Source organism: Apteryx mantelli, chromosome 1 (assembly GCF_036417845.1).
Source record: "Apteryx mantelli isolate bAptMan1 chromosome 1, bAptMan1.hap1, whole genome shotgun sequence".
NCBI classification, from domain to species: Eukaryota; Metazoa; Chordata; class Aves; order Apterygiformes; family Apterygidae; genus Apteryx; species Apteryx mantelli.
Genome location: NC_089978.1, coordinates 96,768,330 through 96,781,980, shown reverse-complemented (window position 1 = coordinate 96,781,980; position 13,651 = coordinate 96,768,330). Strand labels below are relative to the sequence as shown.

The following is a 13,651-nucleotide window of genomic DNA, read 5'->3' as shown; positions in this document are numbered from 1 at the left end:
CATCCTCCTCTCATTTGCTGGGTATTGAGACACATGAGGCTAAACTGAGAGGAAGAGTAAAGGAGCACAAAGCAACTTTAGTCAACATAAGGTGTGTCTAGCACATGAATATCAAAAGTCTGGAGAAACCTTATGATAGGAAGAAATTTTGATGTTTATAACCTCTCTATCTCAATTCATCAATAAAACAAGAGACAATACAAGCATTTCAATTTACAGTGTGACGTGAGAAGTAATACATAAATGTTTGTGAAGTATACAGGTAGAGAATGAAAGTACCTATGAAGTTCATTAATGGATTAATAACTCTACTCAGCACAGGATTTAGACTGATTTAACACAGGCATTTACACAGTGAACTGCAACAGTAAAATACTGAACGATAATCCAGCTCAACCCGTATTGCAAACTGAATGAGTCAAGGATCCAGTGGAGGAAAAGTTCATAATTAAGTAGGGAAAAACAGAGGGTTGTACTGACAAGCTTGATTCTCACACTGCCCAATTTTCCTTCTTCATGTAAACGTAAAGGAATCTCCATTTAAACTATCTGCAATTCAAGCTATAATTTCCCCTTTAAATTGTAAAATGTTTAGTTAGATTATATGGCTTGTGTATTTTTCAAGGCTCTTTGCATCATTTGTTTTTCACAGCACACAATTTTCAAGAAACTTCACTGAGCCAACTGAAAATTCAACAGGAAAAATGAATCACTAAAGTATTAAAAAAAAATGAGCTTTTAGTTTTGTTGCAGGATCTATTCTGAAATATGACAAGCTGCAAGTTCTGATGAAATAATATATACTATAGATGAGAGGGGGAAAAAAATAATACTCCTATCCAAATTCTATTTTTGTCTCATCTTTGGGGGGAGAGCTTAGGGAAACAAACTTTTCACTTGCAGCTATCAAATTTCTGAGCAAAAATAGTGTACCTCAAACATCACCCTCCCATTTAAAAACTCAAAGCAAAAAAAACCAACTGACCATATATCCTGTGAGAAGTTGTTGTTGTTTGTAAATAAAGCACTTTCTTCCAAAAAAATCTCTGATATATACACCCAACCTCACCCATTTTGAGAATGCAAAGCATCAGCTACACAGGAACATATAAAGCATGAGAGAGTACACAAAAGTCCAACTGGGTACTCTAAGTTCTCAGGTAACTTTTTTAAAGGAAAAACTGTAAGAGAACACAAAGAATGGATTAAACAGAAGATACTCAGGAAGAAAAATATAAACTGGCAAAAGCCTAGACAATAATTTTCAAGATTAATAAAATCTCAGCACTGAGTTTCTTTAAAACCAAACAGTTAACCCCAGACTAAGCAGGCAGCTAGGATCAATCTAAATATTCAGACAAAAAACTTCCCCTTTTTCTATTAGGAGAAAACATACTAACGAACAACAGAAAGCATCTTAAAAGACTTTGAGTTTGTGAAAGAAACATAAAAAAGCCTTTTCTATGCCTACTGTACCAGTCTGTGCATCAACAACAGAAATGTACCCCCAAATAATTTTTCTAATTCCTACAGATGGAAAAATTGTTGCAGCTGAACTGTTTAAAATGCTTATTAAGTTTTTTCTTGCTTCTGGCACAGAAGTTCTGAGAAAACAACTTACATATGTCAAATACACTAAGGAAGCTGATTATCTTAGATATAGAACAATAAAGAATTTTGGTGGGCAACTGCCATTTAGAAGCTAAGCAATGTACAATTACAAACTCATTTAAAGCAAGTTTTTGAAATTAGAATAATGCAAAGTAAAAGTAAAGAGCTTGTCTTCATTATAAGTGTGAACAACTATTATCTATCATATTTTCGGACTCACAAAGAACCACGTGGGCTCATTGACACTGAAAAAAACTCAAATTGTACCTTAGATATAGTATAATGGAATACTACACTTCAAAATGTGAAGCAGCTCTCACAGGACAGATTTCTGTTCTCTGCTCTCAACTGCTAGTAACTTGCTGCTGGTCTAGGTAAGGTATACAACTTCTGCAACATCTCAATTTTCCTGCATAAGAGACACACCTAAGCAAGTAGAAAACTTTTAAACAAACAGCACATCATCTTGAGTACGATTTTAATTCTAGAGTGTTATACACCATCTTTTATCACTTTCATTAGTGCCCAACTACCCCACAAGTTTTCAGAGACCTGAAACCATCAGCTTTGTAAGCTCTGAATTTTCTAAAGTAGTACATAATTTTGAAGATACCCTTCTAAAGTACAAATGCAGGATGAATCAATGCAGTGCAACTGAATCTCCAAACCAAACTCTCTTTTTGACTACTGTTTCCTGACAACAAAATGAAACTAACAACATGTTGGTCATCCATTATTGCTATTCAGCTGCCTCCACGCACCATACCCAGAAGTTGCTATGGGTTTTAAATACTTGTTCTATTATCAGGGAGGTAATATGAAGAGAAATTCATGACAGGATGCATCACCAAATTCTCCTTTATCCTGTCAAAGCAGCAGATATAAGTGTTAAGGTTTTCACTTATTGCATAACCCTCAGTCATCACCTGCTAACCAGAGGCTAATCCTGAGTACCTGTTTTTTTCCATGGCTGAAAACACATTAGCTTATAGCAAGGTTTCACTATCACTGTATTGAACTTGCTACATCTACCGCCATTATGTAAATAAAGCTTTTCATTTCATGAAAGAATTTCAAACCATTTTCCCAGTTCTAAAACAAGGAAGAAAAGGCAAAGAAATTAATGGCTTTTCAAGAGTCACAACGGGAATGCATGTTTCAAGTTGTGCCTTCAGGATACGCCTAATAAACTGTCAACCACAGTGATCTGGATAAACTGCTACAAGAATAAAGAGATTCTCAGGCCATGTATAGGTTATCTTCCTATATAATTACCAGAACTATCTGAAAGAAACTCCAGCGGAGCAAGATATATATAAACCACTAAAGAAACTGACATTACTACTTTACCTTTTAAAAAAAAAAGTACATTTCTTCTTAAAATACTGTACACATACCTGTGTGCGCGTGTATATATACATACATGCATATAAAAACATCTATAAGCAGCAAGGAAGAGCACTTGGAATCTTAAGGTCCCACTGAGATAACAGAGCACTGCCTGGAAGTCAAGTCAAGGCACATGGAAGGCTGTGCAAAACTGGAGCCTAAAACTGCAGGGGAAAAAAAAATCACTGGGGTTTTGCCTTCAAGCTCCAGAGAGATTATGCCACAGTTTAAAAAAAAAAAAAAACGGAAATTATCAGAGCCAAAGGATTCAGAAAAACACTTAAAAAGGCAAGGTCAGAAATTCACTGAACAATTAACACTTCAATTACAAATCATGAATATATGGACTCTAATAGCAACCAAAATTATGGTTTGAGCTTTTGGTTTATCAAAATTTTGGTCTTTCAATCTCCATTCACTTAAAATCTAGGCTAAGCTGATCCACTTTTCTCCTTTAAGATTCAAATTCATGGACTCATTCTGTTGCAACTTTTTAAAAACACACTGAAGCACTTCATTGGTTCAACAGCAGAAAAATTAAACATCAAAAGATACAAGGCTCACATACTTAGATGCCAATATCTTTTAACAATGACATTCATTCTAATCCTAAATTAAGGAGGAAAAAAAGTAATAACAGAGAGACAGTTTCTCTCCCCTCACCGTCAATCTTCGTTTCTGGAAAAAAGAGGACAAAAATATGAAATTCCATCCAAAGCCAATACGATCTGTCACAACCCTGATACAGCACACTTCTAACAATTACACTCCCATCCAACCATAAAAGCCTGTTTGGTAACAAAGGGATCTTATTTTGCACACATTAATACTGTTTTTTCTTTACTGAACACATTTCTAAACGATCTCCTTTTTCTTCATTCACCATTTCTGAGTGTTATAGGTAAGACCACCCTGCAAAAACAAAAACCAACCAGCCAAACAAAAAACGTTTTCAACCTCTTCCTCTGCCCACATCTAGTTCCACTGAAGCTAGGCAAAAAGTTAAGAAGCAAGCAAACGTCTTAAGAGTCGAGGCCTACGAAATTTATAATGCAAAGTGTATTTCCGTGTCATGCCATGTTGTCATTTAGCTGTTATAAAACGGTGTTTTGTGTCTAAAACGAAGGCTTTCCAGGGGTAACTTTCCACTATTTAAGTTCTGGATATCTTGCATGGAAGCTTAACAAAAAGTTAGCCTTGACATTCCCTCCTTGAAAACTGTTCTGTTAAAAAATATTAGGGAATATTTTAGAGTTCATAGCAGAGAAGGGAAGAGAACATGAGCAAACATCAAGTAGTAACACAGAGATTACTGTGTCTTGCCTTGAACATATTCTTAGCTCAAAAAAAAAAAAATCTGGGAAGAAGGTTTCTGCTGTTAGAGTTCTCCATTCACAGACGCACATCTTTAAGAAGTGATGCAATGTGGAATTCCCCTCCTATGAGTGAATTCATGGCTAAATGCTAACTACCAAACAATACGATTTGCTAAGATGTCCAGTAAGGTTCAATTTAGCAGAAAAAGCTGTAATTTACATGCAAGAGAATCACATATTTGTTAGCAGTTACATTTGGAATGAAAACTAAATCACAGAACATGCTTATATACTGTTTTGTAAACAGGTCATCAAGGATGCTACAAACAAAAGTATCCCATGCTAACATTCCTGATCTAATCATTACTTCTAAATCAGTCTACATTTTAACTTCATGAATAAAGTTGAAAATATTAGCACTAAAGACATGACCGAATTATTTTAAATCTACATTCTACGGACCCCTTCTGGAATTGTAACAGCAAAAAGAAGTTAACCAAAAGCAATAAAAGCATTCTCACAATTAATATTAAATTATGCTTTAAGGAAACCATAAAGTAGTAAAGTTTCTTTTAAAAAGCAAGCCTATGAAAACATGCATCCAAATGTTTTCTATCCCCAACATTTTAGCTTTTATTTGAAAACATGTCAACAGCTGGCAACCAAAAATCCTTGATACCAAGCAGACTGAAGATCAACTCAAATAGAGGGAGTAACTAATGGCTTCTTATAAAAAGAAGAAAATAGCAGAAAATTCACAAGGGAAAATGCAAAAGGAACTGACTGTACTGTTAAGCTACCTTAAAAGAGTTTTTACACTAAATCACAACTGTCAACTTTAAGATCTTATTTACTTTCCTTCTAACATCTACTATTGTGGGGAAAATTATTAACAGCTTTCCTGCAACCTTACCAACACTCAGTATTTTAAAAGATTTCACCAAACATGATCTACCAAAGTGCTTAAAGCGCACAATGGGGTTGAGGGAACACATGAAGCTTCTCGGAAATGCTGTAGTTGACATTTTAAGGGAGCAAAATCATGACAGACAGGAGTTTCTGAAACTGTGTATCTATTCAAGACTGGAAACGAGAAGATCCAAGTCAAAACACAGTTCTCAAGAAGTGCAGAGGGAACCTTTGTTAACCATATTCCTAACTCATGCTACAGCTTTGAGCAAAGCAAAACTCTCTGTTAAGAGGCATGCAATACAACAAAACTGTTTTAAGAAGATAGCTGGACTTATGAAACTGTCTTTATTGTAGCAGTATGAGAGCTTTAAGATGTCGCTATATTAATAAGAGAACAAAAACTAGATTTAATATATGAAAAATGTTACTGGTGTTAATAACTCATGAATCCAAGTAACTCATATTTCCCAGGTCACTCAGAGAAAAATTCAAATCGTATTACATGCAAGCATATACTCATGAAAGAGCTTGTTTCCATGCCTTGCCTCTGTTACAGGAGAATCGCTTCTTTTAATTACCTTTCTGCAAAACAAAGCTTTACCAAATTGCTCTCCCTAAACATAACCAACTGCTTGGCTAGACCACTGAGCAAGAGATGCTTGCAACTACTAGATATTGTGCAATAAGAACCTATTAAAGAAAACTGATGGGAGGAGAGCAGAATTAAGGTTGTGACAAATGTTCTACACTAACAATAAAGGGCAGGCGAAGTAGTATAGCTTAATTTTTAATTTTTCTTGTTTTCATTAGGTTTGCGCCAGGGAGACAGCATGCATAACAAAGTTCAGTTATGTAAAAAAGAAAAAAAAAGATTTTGTGTATTTATATGCAACACCATGTATGAAATAAGGAAAGTCTACAGCAATGGTACACAGCACTGTCCATTTTGCAGAGAGCAAGATACTACAGCAATAGATGGACATTATCAAGTTAAGTTCCCTTAACATGCCCTAAAGCACAGCTTTAAATTTTGAACTCTAAGTTTAAACCAGAGTGATTCGAATAATAAAACTGGATGCTGCTGCACAGAGTTTCAAGAGCAGACACATCCACGTTGTAAAGAAAGTGATGATTCCTGAACAAAAGAAACCATGTCCACATGCTTAGATTAATACTAATGTTAACATCCAGAAAAGAATTTTCTGAAAGACATAAAAACCTTCACATGTATAGCTAGCTCTTCAAGTGAATACATTATCCCAGCGAAGTTTCTTAAATCTTCAAAGAACCATTTAACATCAGTCTCCGCAACAGCTGCATGCTGGATAAACAAGACTATTAATTTGACTAAAGAATGTCCATGATCGTAAATAAAAGAATTAGAGTAAGTGATCTTCCCCCCACACTCACTTAAAGCATGATAAAAAAAACTTAAGGGACAACATTGATTCATTTACTTCACAAATGAGGCTAATCTGCTTGGAACATTTTCAGTATATACCAACAGGTTTTAAACTAGCAAGAAATATAAAACAGCATTTCCGGGAAAAAAAAATACTCAGAGTGCTGCCTAATACAATAGAGCTCAATCAAATACTTAAAATAAGTTCTGAACATACACTGGAGAGGGAAGGAGGGAAGTATTTCCTATGGAACTTGAAAAAATATTCCCATTACATACCTGACAGAAATATAACTTTAAAGTTATTTTATATTATTTGCTCAACCTAATCAATAACTGAATTCCTGTTTATTTTTACTCAAAGAAGTATACCTTTTGGAAGGTACACTAACTTCAATTTTAAATTTAAGATGTCTTGGAACAAAAGTACTATAGCTAGGGACCTTTACTTTCTTAAGCATCTATTTAGTTTTGCTTATCCACTAGTTTTGCCTATTCCAAGTCTCATTTGTAAGAATTCTAGCATTTTAAATAAAATGCATAAACCTAGTAGTCCACATTAACAACAGAGAGTAGTTGCATTGGTCTGTTTTTGAATACAAATGCATCATGATGTGGGAAACAAAACAGTCATATAAGGGTGATCGCTTTCTAGAGATATGGAAACAATAAACACTTTTGCTACCACTATCCTTATTTACTACCACTTCCAGATGTAGTCCTCCTGTCAATTCAATGGACAGAAGTACCACCATAAAGGCAAATTCAGCAAGACATGAAGCAGCAGTATGGAAAGAGCAAGACAGAGGCTCTTCAAAAAAAATACTATTAAAAAACCTGCGTAAAAGACAAGAAGAAAAGTACAAATGATACAGAATAGAAAGGAGAAAGTTACTATGATACAGTCTTACACATTCATTTTTAACAATAATCCCCCCCCCAAAAAAAACAAGCTGATGCTTGAGTTTCCTCCACTGCAGCTCATTCTAAAATATGTTTTTTGTTCAAAGCTACCATTAAGTATCACTGTTGTACAGGGTATCTGGCCTTTGCCCTGAACTAAGTTCTATCAATGTATTTTAAATGCTTCCCCAAAATTCTTGTTATGAACTACTGTACTCTTTTGGTTCAAGGAAAAAAGATTACTCCAATTCTAAGAATAAAAATTATTTTTAAAAAACTGAAGAAAAAAAAGATTAAAAACCTCATGCATGACTTAGATTTCACTGAAAAAAAAGTATTATTTGACCATGAACATTTATGGTGGGGAGTCCTGCCAACTTCTTACAGTAAAACCTTAAAAGATCAAGAATAAAGTTAGAAGCCTACAGATTTCCAACAGTTACCCCTAATCTTTCTTACTAGAGACGCCATTACAATTCCATAGTCAATAGAAGGTCAACCCTCCAAACAGCCTTCACTAGTCCCTTCCTAAACATAACAATTTTACTATCTATTTGCAGGGCATTTGATAGGCCTGAAGAAAAACATAGATTACCCAGTCAGTCTGTCATAACAAGTGCTGCCACTAGTATATTTAACACAGCATATTAATACCTAAATTCAACAGCTTTTAAAAATGTAGGCCCCAGTTGTGCAACTAGGTCAGCACAAGTGGGCCTTGTGCTTGCTCTGAGTCTGTGACTTCAGAGGGTCTTTGGACTGATACAAACATCCACAAATAGGAATACAACTGCAGATCTGTGAATATAAATCAAGTTGTACAGACAACATAAAGATAGGTGAGGCAGACACAATATGTCTACAATGAGCCTGGGAGTTCCTTCAACATTTAATTAGAACAATTCTTTTCTGAAAGAAATTTTTCATTCTACATAGTTGTGTTGTGTGTATATACAATGTGTATCTTCAAAATACTCTACTGGACTTCTTAAAGAGCAACCTGAAAATTCAATATTGTATTTTAAAACCCACCTCAACACTTTTGGATGTTTCTATGAGAACAAAATTACTTCAGAATGAAACGAAGAATTTTCAACAGCTATTCTCTTGGTATACAAACAATGCTGTGCAAAGTGGGACAGCACACACTAATAGTGTGATTACCAGCATAAAAACCCCGCAACCCACCCAAGTGGTGAAATCCTCAATTTTCTTGAAGACAATAACAGAGACTAGCTGTGGCCAAATTGCCTCCAACTACCCCTGCCTCACACCTCGAACAAGGGGACCAGAGTTATATTTCCTAAAATAAGTCGCAAGAGTCGAGCCCTAAGACGCAACTTCACAGAGAAGCAGCGAGGCTAACTAGAGGAAGAAGATACTACCAAAAAAAAAAAAAGAAAAGAAAAAAAAAAGAAAGAAAAGCAAAGCAAAGCGACGAACGGTTTTTTTTATTCATCAAAACAGGCCTGCTGGAAGCCGAGGCTAGAGGAGTGGCCTACGTGCTAATAATGTTTACAGCGGGCGTGAATGAGCTGGTGCTGGTGGCGTTCACCGAGGCCGGAGAAGAAGCGCCGCGGCAGGGCCTTATTTCCAGGCGTCGCCCGGGCCTACGCGGCTCCAATCACTCCACCTCAGTAATGGCGTTCGGTGCGAAGGGAAGCGAGAAGCCGGGCAGGCAGCGCCGGGCGCAGCGCTGCGCGGCGCCGCCGCCGGGCCCCGCTCCCCCGGCGGCGCGGCGCGGCGGCCCCGGCGGCGGCGGGAGGGGCCGGCTCCGGCGGCCGAGCCCCGCCAGGGGCGCGGGGCGGGGAGCGCTCCCACCACCCGGCAGCCCGGGGAGAGGATGAGGAGCCGTCAGCCATTTTCCCTTGCCCTCCAAAACACCGGCGATGCAGGGCCACACGCCGGGGGCTGCGAGGGAGGCGCTGCCGCCACCCGTTATCTACTCGCACCCCCCGCCCACCCCCCCGTGCCCTCCGCTCGCCGCCCCGCGGGGGCCGGCTCGCCCCTCCGCCCCGCTGCACCCCGCCGTCCCGTACCCCGACTCGGGGAGCCCCATCCCCGGGGAGCGCCTCCCTCCGCGCCGCTTCGCTCGGCACAGCCGCGGCCGGCGGCAGCGCAAACAGCTGCACCCACACGGCCGCCCCGCCTCGCCGCGTCCGGGCCCGGCGCCGGCCGCGGCCCCGCCCGGGCCCGGCGCTCCGCCACTCACCCCCGCACGGCGTCCCCTTCTCCCGCGGCTGCTGCTGCGACGGCCCGGTGCTCTCCTGGGTGCTGCCGAGGGAGCGTGGCCGGGGGCTGTCTCATCCCAGGCAGCCAGCAGGGCAGAGTCTCATGCCAGGCCCCGCGATCCTGGGCGTGCAGCCGGCTGACTGAGGGGGCGGCTCCGCTTCCCCGGTCCCCCCCGGGCGGGTGCCGTGTACTGCGGCGGCAGGAGGGAGGCCGGAGCCGCCGCTGCTGCCCGCGCGCCGGATCCCGGCCCTGGCCCTGGCCGCTCCGCTCTCACCGGTGCTGGCGGCGACGCCGGGGCGTTTTTCCTGCGTCACCAGCTCCTGCCCGGCAGCCCTGGGCTCCGGCTCCGGCTGGGGCTTGGCCGGGGCCTGCGCGCTCCGCTCCGCCCCGTCCGGGGAGCAGGCACAGCGGGGGAGGGGGCGCGCACGCACCCCGCGCCGCTGGCCGGGGCCCGGGGCTCGACTCGGCTGGGCGGCAGCGGCCGCTGCGCGCGGGGGCAGGAAGGAAGGAAGGAAGGTGGCAGCGGAGGGGCCGGCCCGGGCGCTGGAGCTCTCGGCGCTGACGGCTCCGTGCGTGCCGCGGGGGAGGGGGGAGGGAGGCCGGACGCGGCGGCGGCGACTCCTCGCGCTCCCGGCAGCGGCGCAGCTCAGTCTCGCGGGGCCCTGGGCAATATGGCGGCGCCGGCAGCGCTCTCGGCCCGCGGCGCAGGCTCTGACCTCGCGCGGCGGCAGCGGCGGCGGCGGCTCCGCCACCCAAACAGCGTGACTGCCTGCCCACCCCCGCGCCCCCCCCCGGGGCTGTCACTCACGGCGCCGCGGCGAGGCCCGGGCTGCGGGCCGCCTGCCTGCCGGCCGCCTGCCTGCCCCCACCCCTGCGCGTGCGGGGAGCGCGAGGAGGGTCGCTGCCGGGCGCGGGGCGGTTGGGCGCGTGCGCAGGCGGGAGGGAAGGGTGACCGCGGAGGGGGGCGGGGGCGCGCGCGCGCGCGCGGCCGTTTCATTTCGCTTGGGCTCGAGCGGGTTCCATTGTGACCCGCTGGGCCAACCGCGCCGCCGCGGAGGGCCCGGATAATGACGTCAGCGCGGCCGCTGCCTCTTTCGCTCGCGCGCTCTCTTTCGCTCCCTCTGCCCGGCGGGGGAGGGGCGCGCCGGGGCCCCGCGGGGGGGGAGGGCGGCCACGGGGCTGCTCCGGCGGCGCGTCCCCGCGGGCCTGGTCGTGCCGGCCGTGGAGCGGCGGAGGGAGGTGTCGCTCCGCCCTGGGGCCGCCGGGCGGGCGGACAAAGCCGCGGGAGGGGGGGCGGAGGCGCCGCGGCTCCCCGCTGGCAGACGTCGCGGCGGCGGCCGTTACGGGGAGCCATGGCGGTGCGGAGGTGCCCTGGGAGCGCCGGCGGCGGCCGCACCGGGCTCGGCGGCTACGCGCGGCCCTTGCGGTCCTCAGGCGTGTTGCTGCTGTAGGCCTCAGACTTGCGGTCTGTCCCTGAGATTAACTTAGAAAGTGATCTTCGGGCCGGGCCTCCGCGCTGACCTAGGCACACGCAGGGGCGGCTTCATTCTTCGCTGCGGTGCTGCCTCCGTCAGGGTAGATACCTGGCGAAGGGACACAAGCGATCTCGAAAAGCCAAATCCTTTGCTGCTCCTATTTCTTCCCTTCGTGCGGTTGTATTTCCACACTCCATTACTTTCAGCTATGGAGTCGATAGTATCATGGGTCTGGTTATATGCTTTACATAGCGATCTGGGAAATAAAACCTTTAAAAATAAGAAATCGCATCTTGTGAAATGACAGCAGTTTGGCAGATGCAGGGAACTTGGTCTCAGTACCTGAAGGCTTTTTCTTTTTCTTTTTCTTTTTTTTTTTGCCTAGCTATATTTCAAGGTCAAAGTCTCATTTTAACAACATCATCCAAGAACTTCAGAGCAGGAAGTGAAGAATACAGTATCCAACTGAAAACACGGGAGGAATTTAGGTCACATGGGTTGGAATTTGCTCGAGCTCTTGGCTAGAGCCTTAACTCTTGTGCAAAATGTTTATCTTTTGGACCTTGCAATCGCAAAGACTGAAATACCAGTTGCTCGTTGTGGGAGCTGTGGGTGGGTGCTTTTCTGTAAAAAGCTAGAACTTCAACAGCAAGTGGTGATATCTAGTGTGATTGCCTATTTTAACAAAGTTAGTGGGTTTTTGCTAATCCTCAGGATTTATTATTTGGGAAGGAAAGCTGAAATATTTCTTTGCATTAACCACTCAGTAAACAAAACAGAGGATGCAGCCACCTAACCACTGTGCAGATGCAACAGTTTCTTCATAGTTTTACATGTATTTTCTTCACCAGCAGTAAAAACAAGCCATAACCATGGAGAAAATGTGTGCAAGTGTAAGCCTGTTCACATTTGTTTTAAAAGTATGTATAATCACAGAAAGAACAGCCCTTTTATATCAGTGATTTTCATACCTATGAGCATTTTATTGTGGCCTCCTTTTGCCTTATTTGTCCATTAGCTGATTGCTTTGGGCTTTTCCTCCTATTTCCAATTTATCCATTCTGTTCTCCTGGGAAGCTGTTTAAAATTACTGCACCTATAATGCATTTAACTTTCCTTCCCTGGCTCAGTACTCTCCCTTGGGTTCGGGCTGTTTCTGATGACTTACAGAGGCATGACTACACCTCAAACAATTTTAGTTGTATATAGTTTGACAACTTTTGACCCTTAAACTACTGTGTTTATTAAGTTCATTTTTTTGTTCTAGTTAAGTAGATCTCAGTTTCTAATAACATATGCCAAATAATTATTGTGTTCCTTCTAACTGTTACGGCTTTTTTGGCAGAGCCAAATCGTGACACATCAGTAGATTTTTATAAAGTAGGTAATTGTCCACCAACAAATTGTCTGTCAGTTCACATCAAAGTCAACAAAAAAACAAGATACGAACAATACTTCTAGAAACAATACTGGTACAACTTTTAGCAAGATTTCTCTTGGGTGTAGAAGGGTTCCTTCAGCCAAGAGAAGGAGTAGAAGCTTTGTTTAATTTAATTGAAAACTTGAGTTTGGAACAAACTAAGAACTGATTTCTCCTCAGCTTTCCAGGACGCTGGTGGTATTTTTCTAGTTTAGTTACGGTTTGAAAAAGTGTGATATTGTCACATATAAGGACACAGAAGAGGAATTTTGCATTTGTGTGGGAAAAAAATTAATCACTTCATGTTGATTCTTGTACTATTATATTATACCTCTCTTCCTGTTTTAAAAGTATATTCTAAAGTGCTTTGACAGACCAGCAGTTTCTTGTAGCTGTGCTAATCAAAGGTCACGATAGGCTGAAGTAGACAGCTATTTATGGCACCAAATAAAAGAAGATATTGGAATAGCAATGGCACTTTATGGTTACTAAACAAGCAAACTACACACAAGACTTCTGATTGTGGAATTCTTTCTATTCTGTTCAACTAAGAAGTGTGCCAGTTCCTGCTCACCTGGGCTTTTTCCTTAGATATGTTCCAGAGTTCTCTGAGTGGATTGCCTTGGCTCATCTTATAAAGCATTGTTTCTCCTTCAGAAAAGATTGTCCCTTTTTTTTTTTTTGGTACTGCAAATAAATATTTCCAATTTATTTTTGTGCAGCAACTATGGAAACAAAAAGATATGGGATTAGATAAATTGCGGAGTCGCTAATTGTTTTAAAATAAGTGTCCACACTAATAACTATTACAGGATAATTTATTCCTCAGTAGTCATTTTGGTTCATTTGCCTGTGTACATAAGCTTTGGTATGATTAGAAATGCTTTTGCAACATTTTTAATTGAGTGGGAAAATGTGGGGAATTGAAGCATTTCCCAGCAGTCTTTCCAGCTCGTGCATTGCAGTCAGCATATCAAATAAAAAGTGAAAC

The 13,651-nt window shown here is 42.8% G+C and overlaps 1 protein-coding gene across 2 annotated transcripts in view; it reads right to left on the bottom strand.

The window, feature by feature from the left end:
* USP9X (ubiquitin specific peptidase 9 X-linked) overlaps positions 1-10,448 on the bottom strand; it is a 110,557-nt gene extending 100,109 nt beyond the window's left edge. For both annotated transcript variants that reach the window (XM_067297797.1, XM_067297801.1), the window contains exon 1: positions 9,746-10,448. The gene's annotated coding sequence lies outside the window, so the exon portion shown is untranslated. The remainder of the gene's footprint in view (positions 1-9,745) is intronic.
* Between the last annotated feature and the right edge of the window lie 3,203 nt (positions 10,449-13,651).